The sequence below is a fragment of the Pinus tabuliformis genome, chromosome 7, assembly GCF_031772625.1.
Source record: "Pinus tabuliformis cultivar Carrire ecotype Pingquan chromosome 7, CPIR1, whole genome shotgun sequence".
Lineage (NCBI taxonomy): Eukaryota > Viridiplantae > Streptophyta > Pinopsida > Pinales > Pinaceae > Pinus > Pinus tabuliformis.
Genome location: NC_142293.1, coordinates 928242099 through 928254262, shown reverse-complemented (window position 1 = coordinate 928254262; position 12164 = coordinate 928242099).

Here is a 12164-nt window from a genome sequence, read left to right as displayed (position 1 = left end):
CAACACTTTTAAAAGGAGGGTTAATGAATCAAACTAGTAGGTCGTCCATTTCCTCACAAAATAATATGATTGATTTCACATAAAATTTGAATTTATTTAACAAATAAGTGTTAATTAAATTTTGTATTTGAAAATAACATAAAGAAATCAATAGACTAAATAGTAAGCAAACCTCATTATTAAGTAGAATATTTAAAAATTAACAAAGAAGAAATCTCAACTAACAAAATAGGCTTCATTTATCAAATAAATAAAACATTTTTAATTGCTAAAATTACATTTTAAAAATAATAATTATTATAGTTAATAATTAAATCAGCTTAACTCTAGATCTACCAAGCACAGAGAGGGATCAAATCTGTAATGACCCCCGGTAACTTTTAGGAATTGGTTAATTTTTAGGAACTGATTTACCAATTACTGCAATTTAAAAATGTTGTTTTAAAGTTATGGGTCGACTTGGCTAAGACAAGAATAAACATATGTGAATATATGTTTGATTTTTTTTTATATAATATAATATTTTATTTGTGATCCATGATTAAGAAGCAATGCAAGAGTAAGCTCACCCAGGTGTAGTTGGACAGTTATGGGTGAGGTAGTTACCCACCCAAACTCCTCCATGGAAATAAAGTAAAAACTTCAAAGGGAAGGTCAAGAGGGTATTGTGAATCTGATGCAAGAAGAGAGAAAAGAAAAACAGAGAAAAAACCTTAGAGCTGGTTAGCCAGTGCGGGTTTTGTCTGGAGCTTGGGATCCCAGGCTTACGGTTGTGGCTAAGTCTGGTAGTGACCAGATAACCTGGAAACTGAACATTACATTACTTCTTCACCCCTATGAGCATCGCCCGATGCAATGAGTGTTATGTGGACTGTTCTAGATCATGAGAAATTTGGTCAATTGAGACTAGAACTCATGGATATGGTCATAGTTTAATGACATACTTTACGCAGTTAGTTAATCCTAAAAATGATATCTAATGTAAATCATATATAATGAAATAAAAATTATGTTGACACTCTTCTTATCTATATCCTTATGTGCTCTCTAGAGAATACGATTGTTAGACTATAGTCATGGATATGGTGATTATCTATGGCTATTACAAGCCATAATCAAGTAATAATTAGCTCTAAGAAAACGAAGGAAGTTAATTTCCTTAGTCTCTTGGATTGCAGTGATTATTGGTTGGTTGAGAGGAACTCTTAGTGGGTTTAATTAGTAAGCTTAGTTTGATCTAAAAAAACTAAAGAATCCCTATGACAGTTGGAGAGATTAGAGGCTCCTACTAATGAATTGGATCTAAATGCAAGAAAAACAACCTTGATGGGAAGATGAATACTTAGATGAGAAGCATCTTCATAGAACATTTGATGATATGTGTTATAGAGTTCAATGGATAACTCTTGAGTTGGTTGGCAGTCTATTAAGAGCATAAGGTGGCCTTTGGCTAAAGGTGTTTGGCCTTTACCAGGCCAATTGGAGGATTTAATAGCCATGATGTATGCCTTTTTGAATTGATGATCAATTATAAGATTTCCGTAGTTGGGAGAAAATGTTTGAATGCCTCCAAAAAGGTAAAATGTGTGTAGTGACCTCATTGTATTACTTGAGAAGTTGATTGGTCATCGACGATGATGATGAAGTGTTTGGGTGCCTTCATAGTTGGTGAAGAGCTCTATAGTTCAGAAGTCTTAGGGGTAGTCCATTTCCCTATTAAATTCCTTTTCAACACTATGATAACTGAAGGGTTCCATTTGCAAACATGCATTACCAAGGAGAAATTCAAGGATTGACCTATCCAGTCTCAGGTTGACCATAAAAAACTATTGAATAATCCCCCTTTGTATTCAACATCATTAGAAACTCAGGGATTGATCCAGGTGGATATTAGTGGCCACCCACCAATTCCACTTGGATCCCCACCATTGCTTCTTTCAGTTTTTCAGTTTCCTTAATTCTAGCACAGTTTACTATTTTTAGTAGTTTTTCGGGTCCTAAACTTCCAGAGCCATTTTGAGGCCCTAAATGACGTTTTTTGGGAAATATACCGCCAATGTTTTATTTATCTAAAATCATCTTTTTCGTTGTAGTCCTCAGAGAGATCTTTCCAACGAGTTATCATGCATGTCAAACAGAGATAATATGACCAAGTCACGACCCCAGGAAGTTGGCTGTCTATTATAGACATTTTTGGGCACTGCAACCCCAATCATACATGTCCATAAACCAAGGGCTCCTAAGTCCCTAAAAGTGTTGTTTCATACCCTAAAGGAACAAGGTCAGCTGATTACATCATCTCCCAAAATTTCTCCACATAAAACTGCTCAGAACTGGTCAAAGTTGGACCATACAGACTGCCCAGTGCAGAGGGTGCGATGCATCCCACCTACTCAGTGAAAAAGGGTACGATGCATACTGAAAATCCCTTCTGTAGGGTGTGATGGACGAGAGTAGACAAATGGCAGAGACAGTTTGCAAGGTGGATCGTCATGGAATCTTCCAGAAACTTCTCCTGTGACACTTGCCTCTCTGAATTCGCCCAGGGATGAGTAAAAGATCATCAATATCCAAGTGGAATCAAGAACTATCAGAGAGAGGACACTAATCAAAATCCCAAAAGCTGACTCACCCCCTGCAATCATCTATATATGGATCCCTCATCCCAGAGATCCAGAGGCTAGAATTTTGTATCTTGTAAGGAAGTGCTGTTGGTTTCTTGGTGGAATATCATAGTGTTTGGTGATCTAAGCTTTTCATGAGGTGAAAGAAGGGCTTTCATGGTGGAGGATGACACTAGGTGAAAACAATTGGTTGTAATCCTATTTTCTATTCTTGATATTAATAAAGCTATTCAATTTTTCCTCCACATTCTTGTGTGTTTGATGATATATGCATTTGTGTGGTCAATATATATCTGGTCCTATAAAATTGTTTATGATTGTAGATCTCTGTTCTTCGATAGTATTATGATGCTTTGATTCCACAGGTGCTCTTTGAAGCTTGGTAGACGAAGGAGAAGCAGCAAGGATCTGTCAGAAGGGAGAGGAACTGAGCAAGGAACCAAGCGCAAGACTGAGGTTGGTGTCCTTCATTCCCCTCTTATATACTTCTCATAAAGGAAAATGAAATTAGCTTTAGTTTGTTTGTTTCTAAGATAGCTACTAGTCTTAGTGGTACTAGCAGCTCCGAGTGGACACTAGATTTCCTGATAACAAAATGGCAACTCCGCTAGGGAACGAATAGATTGTTTGCTTGTCTATATTTGTTTGTTTTATAAACTTACAGACGGAGCCTGAAGTCAAGCCAGCTAGCCTTCGAACTGCATTTGTTATGCAAGTGCAAAGTAGATCAATGCTGCTTCAGTCTATCTCCAGGTTTTGTTTATAAACTGAACAATCGATTGTTAAACCTTCTAATTGCCCTAGTGGTGACTCTAGTAACCTCATTAGATCAACCCCTATGATTTATATTTACTAAACATCACTTGCTCGGCCTAAATCCCTGAACTGAGTTGCAAACTGTGACCCGGAACTCAGTTGAAGTCTCATCCCTGGACCATCGCACCTTCTCCTCTTGGGAATCTGGATGCATCACACCTCCCGTAGGTAGTAGGTGCGTTGGATCGCACTTTCCCTGTGTTGCAGGTGCACTGATCAGACAAGACCTCTTCTGCTCTCAAATTTTGGTTTCTGTGTTCACTCTCTTCAGCTTTATTCAGGAGTTTTGCTGTCTGTGATTAGTATACCACTATGGAAACTCCCTTCCTTTCCATCATTCCACCTCCATTGTGCAAAGAACTGTGAATGTTTTTATGTATTGTGCACCATTTTCAGTTCTCTTTTACAAAGAAGTAGCATAATCAAACTGTCGTCTTTTGATTTGAAAGTGTCGCAAGTGTCGTTTTCAGTCAAAGAAAAGAATTCTATTGTTCTTGATGGTTGATTATATAGTTACTCTTGTATTTGATTTGAATTATTAGTTTTTCAAGTGTCGAAAGCAGTTTTCAATTCAAAATAACAAAGTGTCGTCATTATCTTCCTTTCGTTTTTGAAGATAAATTTGTTAGTACTGTCACTTTGAAAAGATAATTCAGATTTGTACATAGCATTCTTCTTGTCATTCACACATTAATAAAGATGAAAACAAATACATGCATGTGCATTTGCATTTAGATTGTTTGTTGGTTTGATTTAGGACAGTGTATCTAGTGTGTGCTCTCTGCTCTATGTTGAAAGAATATCGTCTCTCTTTCTTTAGTAGCTAGGATTTTCATTGCAAAAAGAAGATTAAACGATTGTTTATCATATTAGATTGCATTTTAGGAATTGTATATCTACATCACGCGGTGAACCTGAAAGGCAAATTTCTTAAGAAATATCAACTGTAAAATAAATTCAATGAACATAACAATGCTTTGGAACTTAACGCACAACATCTAGAAGTCTAGGCTAGAGACGTATCCTGGCGTCGTAAAGCCTGGTAACTGTCGCTTTCATTTTTGGTTGGGTGATTCCTCCTCTTTGAGATGACAAGTGCCAGGACGGACTTGTGCTCCCATGTACCATCGAGTATATATTGGGATACCACAATAGGCTATATCCTTTATCCATAGGAAGCCGTGTCTGCCGCCCTATCGATCGCAATGCACTGAACACAGCATTCGGGAAGATTGACTGCCGTACCGTAAAAAATATTCTACAGTTTTGCGATTGGTTTGGTAATCCCTCTGTCTAGATTTCCAGAGTAGTCTCTTTCGTTCCTTTTCAGACTCCTTAAAGGAAAAGGTCCATCTGAGCACTTGTCACTTCAGGCTCATTAAAAATCGAAGGCGACTAGAGTCATCTTTTGTTTTTTCTCGACTCTTAAAAATTGAAAAAACAAGTTGTGTCAAAGCGTCTAAAATTCATTTAATTCAGAAACATTTTTCCCCTTTATTTTTAGTTGATCGAGTAATCCACAATCGTGGAGGAAATTCAATTAAAACCCCGTCGTTCGCGGAGACTTACGAGTCAACCGTCTTTGTCTCCAGAATCAAAACTATTCTGGACAAAGCGAACTCATTTAACCGGCTCAAAGTCCCATGGTCGGGTTGGAACAAGTGTTCCGACACCCTGGGAGACTACGGTTACTCCAAACATTTCTGGTACCCCCGCCTTTATAGAAGAAGTTCCACAGCCACTAGAGAACAGTAGAACTGATCCTAGTATACCTGAACCAGCTCCATCTACAGCTGATTCGGAAGGTGTTATTCTCCAAACATCTGTCGCTGCAGAATCTATACCTTCTCCGGCACCGGAAATATTTTACGGACCTGACGGTCTACCTCTTCCACCTGGTTTGATTGCTATAGAAGAGATTGTGGAGGATCCACCATCTAGTACTCCATCGCATTTTGGAGTTGGGATCACCCTATATCCTTCTTCGTAAAAAATTAGTCTACCATTATCGGAAGTTCCTATAGAATCGCTAGGAAATCTTTTGGATAGACTAGATATGTCTGAACAACCGTCGACATCTAGGATTGTGTCATCTGACACAGCAGCGACAGAACTTCCTGCTGCCACTCCAACAATGTTCGCCGGCGTACCATCTGTCGCAACTAGCTCTCAATCACTGGATGGAATCCATCCAGGGGCTGTTTCGACGGTATGGTCTGTTCTCGTTTGTTCGTCCGGAATAATATCTGGAATCTCTTATGTTGAGTCTCAGCAAATTGATCCTTCACAATGTCAATTTGGGCAGTCCGGTCCTCAAAGGCAAATAATTCCCTTAAGCACCAGATTACCACCATATGGGGGGCAATATGCCCTTTCATTGTCGCCTCTGGGAGGTCAAACATACGAGAGTTCGCAACAGAATTCAGGTTATGCTGGAATTACATCCAGTGGTTGGATGCCAATACTGCCTCAACAACCAAGAGTTGTATACTCAATGCAACAAAGTCTGCCTATGTCAAATATCCCCACTACACCGGCTATTGTGATGGTGTCACAAGTACAAGCGTTACCTGTTGTATGCCAACCTCAAGTCTCTCAGGTCGCAATCCAACAGCCCCTTGTCCCTGCGATGCCACCACAATCGTTAATTAGTGGCTCCTTAACTAGAGTGACCCAGGCTCAAATGAGTACCATTACCCCTCATCTTGGTCAAACAGCTAGTATTGGACAACAGCACATGGTCTCACAACCATGGCTGGTGCAATATCAACAACCACAATTCCAACAAGTTTACCAAGGATCTGAGCACCAGGTCTTTGCAAGTAATATGCAGTCGTATATTCAAAACGGTCAACATCAACCATTTCATAATGGTTATGCCCATCAACCTTACCAAAGTTATCAGCATCAAATGCACTATGCTGGTATGCAAAGACCCACTGCTCAGGCAATCCCATCTTATCCTGGGTATGCTTCGCCGAACCTGAATCAACAGTTGCCCTTCGTGGCAACTTTAGAGTTACCAGATCTAAATCGGCTAACAAACGATCCAATTGCTTATGCCCCTTAGTGGCCAGCGATTCCCCATAAACTTCCATCAGATATTCCTAAATTTAAATGAAATTCGGGTGAAGACCCATCGAATCATGTGATGACCTTTCACCTGTGGTGTTCATCAGACACTCTAAATGATGATTCGATTAGTCTTCGCCTTTTTCAGCGAATGTTAACTGGTCCGGTAGCAAAATGGTATATCGAATTTCCTAGAGCTTCGTTTGATAACTTCAGTACCCTAGCCACAACCTTTTTAACCCATTTTCAGTTACCCATAAGGTACGAAACGGGAACAGAGCTTCTTACCAATTTCAAGCAAACAACGGCCACTCACATATCCGATCATATTCATGAGTGGTGACGTCGTCGTAGAATGGTAAAAACATATGTTCCTGATCAGCTGTTGGCTGAATGGTTTATTAAGTCATTGTTACCTTCTATTACGGAAGATGTGGCAAAGGGAGGAGTTATCACTGAAGAGCAAGTAATTGCTCGTGCGCAATATCTAGACTTGATCTATACTCAGTCTGGCATGCTCTACGATAAAATCCCTGATGCTCCTAGACCAGAATTTTCCATTCCTCCCTCTCCTAAATCAAACAAAGACTCTCGTGCCGGGGACGGCGTGATAGGAACGACCAGCACAAAAACTGTAAAGGTTAAGTCAAAAAAGGCTCGTACGGTTTCAGGTCAAAATGCAAATGAAGAACTTCTCGCCTCGGAAGTAAATGCCGTATCAACTGACAAAGGCAAAGAAACCAAGAAACCAGGAGGCAAGAAGAAAAAGAAAGGGAAAAAGAAGAAACAGGAGGAGTCGTCCCCTGAAAAATCTTCTGCAAACCCTTCTGGAGATAGGAAACCAAATCGTCCATGCCTTATATGTGATGAGGATCATTGGACAAGAGAATATCCATATACAGCTGAGCTTAGAAAATTCTTCAAGAATTCAAAAACCTCGGCGGTATTGACTGATCCGTTTCCAAATCCAGGAACAAATCTGGTTGCTAGTGACAATGCTTCCCCATCCCAAGTGCTAATGTTGTCAGTTTTGAAGCAGCAAAATGATGCTTTGATATCGACAAGGAATAAAGATTACGGGAATCCACAGTTGTCGGACAACAAGGCTAATGATCAACCTAGTAGTTCGACAACAACTTCGACCGAAGTTGTGCCACCCATCATTCCTGAACTAACGATAAAGCCACCAAAGGGAGTAGTACACAAATCGACATTTAATCCTCGTGCCAGAGCAGCACAACATTATAATATAGTGGAGGATCTGGCCCAATCGCCATCTGCTATGTCGACACTTGAGGTACTGCAAAATTGCCCCTCCCAAAAGCAGGCTTTATTATCAGCAATAGGTGGGATTGACCCAACGGATTCCAATCTTGTGTCCTTTAATCACAAAGGATATGACCCTCAGTTACCAACTCAACTAGCTTTCCTCATTCAAGTGAAAGCCCTCAACAAAACTGTTCATTGAACAATTATTGATGAGGGGGCATCTACATGTATTATGTCGATGAGTTGCTGGAAAACTTTAGGATCTCCACCCTTGTCGCGATCTTCGACGACATTAAAAGCATTTGATGGACGAACATACACCCCATACGGGATTTTAAGTAACTTGCAAGTCGAACTGGGGGAAAAACAATAGAAATAGATGTTGAAGTAATTGACAGAAACCTCGATTACAACATCCTACTGGGAAGGCCCTGGATATATGCTATGGCAGCCGTTGTGTTGACCTATTTCTGGAAGATTGCATTTCCCTTTCAAGGACGAATTACAATCGTCGACCAACAAACATTTCTCCCCAACATTTCACAAGTTACGGGAAGCATTCCGATGATCCATGGAAGCCCTCATTCGCTTCAAAATATCGGAGTAGGCCTACTAAAAGACCCTATATTAATGGGGACTTTTGCCCTACCACCTCCAATCAATCTGGAGGAAGTGGCAACGGTGGGAACCTGCAATATGATATCTTCTATTCAAAAGATCTCTGAAAACGATATTAACATGGATCATCTGCAGGTATTGCCTCCAAGCCCAATAGAAATCTTGTAGCAATCAATGTTTTTGGTACGGGAGGCAAACCCAAATCAACGCTCATCAAGCGTTTGGATAGATAGGTCTAAGGAATATGGTACCCCTTCAGATCCTTGGTCGCAATTACATTATACAGACGAAGGAATTGTTCAGTCAATGATGATTGACGGGGCACCATGGGAAGATTACCACCATCGTTCCCATCTTCTGGATTACAAAGAAGATACTCCTAGTGACCTTCATCATCCCTCAGTTTTTTATTTTCTATCAAATACTGTAAACACGGTGGATTCCAAGCGAAACTTGTCCAATATTGAAGAGAATATTGCCATAAATATCTCGACCAAAACAGATGTTGTAGAGAATATTCATGTCGGCAAATCTTGTTCTCCTTCAAAACTAGAAATATATCACGCTCTTTTTCGCGAATTCAGAGATGTCTTTGCTTGGTCATATGATGAAATGCCAGGCATTGACTCGAGCATAGTTGAACACGAAATTAAGATGTATCCAGATGTCAAACCGGTACGACAACGGCTACGACAGGTGCACCCCAAGAAAGTCGCTGCCATCAAGGCAGAAGTTGAAAAACTTCTCCATGCTGGTTTTATTTACCCGGTTCCTCTAACCGATTGGGTATCGAATATTGTTCCTGTAATGAAAAAACAAGGAACGATTAGAGTGTGCGTCGATTATAGGGATGTAAATCAAGCTTGTCCAAAAGACAACTACCCTACACCCTTCATTGACCAAATAATTGATGAATGCGTTGGATGTGAAAACTTTTCATTTATGGATGGATTTTCCAGGTATAATCAAATAAATATCCGCCCACTGGACCAGTCAAAGACTGCATTTATTTTTCTGTGGGACACATTTGCATATCGCAACCATCAAAAACATCATTCAACCATATCTCGACGATCTTCCGGCTCATTCATGAAAGCGGACCGATCATCCGCAACATTTGAGAGCGATATTTCTACGTTGCCGACACTACAAGATACGACTCAATCCACACAAATGTGTGTTCTGTGTCAGTTCTGGTCGTTTACTTGGCTTTGTGGTCTCAAAGGACGAGATTCGTCTCGACCCATGTAAGTTTCAGGCAATCATTAATTTGCCTCCACCTTCAAATTTGCTTCAGATTCAGAAACTCCAAGGGAAAGAAAACTTTCCGAGGAGGTTCATTCCAAATTACGCTGAACTTGCTAAAGATTATACTCGTCTATTGAAAAAAGAAGTACCCTTCGTCTGGGATCAGGTCGTGCAAGCTTACTTTGATGCTTTAAAGGAATCCCTAATAAAAGCATCATTAATGTACGCTCCGGATTATCAAAAAGACTTTAACCTGTATCTGGCTGCAGCAAATACGACCATCGCAATGCTTTTAGTTCAGGAAGACAATGGAATTGAACATCCTATATATTATTTGAGTATAAACTTAAATGATACAGAAAGCAAGTACTCCTATGTTGAAAATCTAGCTCTCGCAGCTGTTCAAGCGATACAAAGATTTCAACACTATGTCCTCTTTCAAAAAACTACCATTTTGTCAGATTGCAACCACATGACTTATATATTGTTGTGACAGTTGCTGGGGGGGAATATTCAAAATGGATAGCAATTCTACAAGAGTTCGATCTGGAATTTATAAAATCCAAATTGAAGAAATCCCTGGTTTTCGCAGAGTTACTATGCGATCTCCCATTGTCGTCCAACGATGTAACATCAGAAGAAGCGATCGTGGACGAATCTTTGTTTCTGATATCTTCAAGAAATCTGTGGTATGGAGACATAATAATCTATCTCCAAACCCAAACATATAGGTCTAATACCTCCCACTCGGAACAACGACGCATTCAATACCAAGCAAAAGACTACATGATTGTCAGTGATACACTTTACCGTCGTGGTGTCGATACAGTTCTGAGGAGGTGCCTCACCCACGAGGAGGCCAAAAAAGTCCTGAATGATTGCCATTCAGGTGCATGTGGGGGGCATCAATCTGGTTACGCTACGGCGCAAAAGATTTTACGAGCAGGATACTTCTGGCCAACAATGTTCAAAGATTGCATAACCGCAGTCAGAAGTTGCCATGCATGTCAAATCTTTGATCGAAAAACCAGAATACCACCCACACCTCTGCAACCAGTAGTTGTTGTTGGGCCATTTGCCAAATGGGGCATAGATTTCATGACATGTAACCCCACCTCGGCCGAGGGGCATGGGTATATCATAGTTGCAATAGACTATTTTACCAAATGGGCCGAGGCGATGCCTACATTAAACAATAATGGCGAAACGACTGCCCTCTTCTTTTTCAATCATGTAGTCTCCAGATTCGGCGTTCCACAGGCCATAGTCACAGATCATGGATCGCATTTTCGCAATCACATGATGGTTGAGTTGGCTGCCAAATTAGGGCTGTCCCATGACAGCTCTACTCCGTATTATCCGCAGGCCAACGGATAAGTTGAGGTAATCAACAAGGTCCTGAAGCGGATGCTGCAAAGGATGATTGGAGTCTAAAAAAGGAGTTGGCACCTGATCCTGTACTCAGCCTTGTGGGTATACCGGACATCGGTGAGGAATGCAACCAGGTTTACACCCTTCCAACTGGTGTATGGCCTGGAAGCAATCTTACCAATTCAGTGTGAAATCTCATCCCTCAAACTCGCGGTCGACCTTCTCCCCGGAACTTCAGAAGAGGAGGCTCGTTTCTTGGAACTAATCCAATTGGATGAAACCCGTCGTGATGCCGCTTTGGCTAACGAATCCCATAAGAAATGAGTCAAGGCGCAGTTCGACAAGAATTTCAAACCCCGTGTCTTCTCAGAAGGTGACCTGGTCTTACTTTACGACCAGGAATCCGATAAATTGGGAGTAGGTAAATTCAAGTCTTTATGGATGGGCCCCTATATTGTTAAGCGCATGTTAGCAAAAGGAGCCTACGAGTTAGTGGATTATGATGGGATTCCACTGGTGCAACCCTGCAACGGGTTGTACCTTAAGTGTTACTATGCTTGACTCAAGATAGTGACCCCTATGCTTTTGTTACATTTTTGTTTTCGCTAAGGGTAATTGTTTTGGTTAAGTGATCCGCTTTTACGTTTGTTGCAGATGTCGGACCTATTGGAATCATTTGTTGGATATGCCGACAGAGCGAGTCGTAGTTCGCAGAACCTATCTTCTGCGGCCTGGGCCATCTTCGATCCAAGCGACGAGTTAGTGAGTTTCAGAGGGGTATGTATTGGTCGGTCAACGAACAATATTGCTGAATACAGCACGTTGATAGAGCTCCTCTCTGATGCCATTACGTGTGGCATACGCTGACTCGTCATCAGGCTAGACTCACAACTCGTCATCCTACAACTCACTGGTATCTACTCCATACGGAATCCAACTATCTATCACATGTTCCTAAGGGTCAAGATTTTGGAAAGGCAGTTTGATTCTATTCAATATCAACATATTTCCATAAACTTAAACACATTAACAGACTCATTGGCAAATTATGTGTTAGATAGACATTTGCAACATTTATAAAAGAAGCATTTCATCAAATATTTGCATCAAGATCACGTAACTCAACCAAAATAAAGCTTCGAAAAT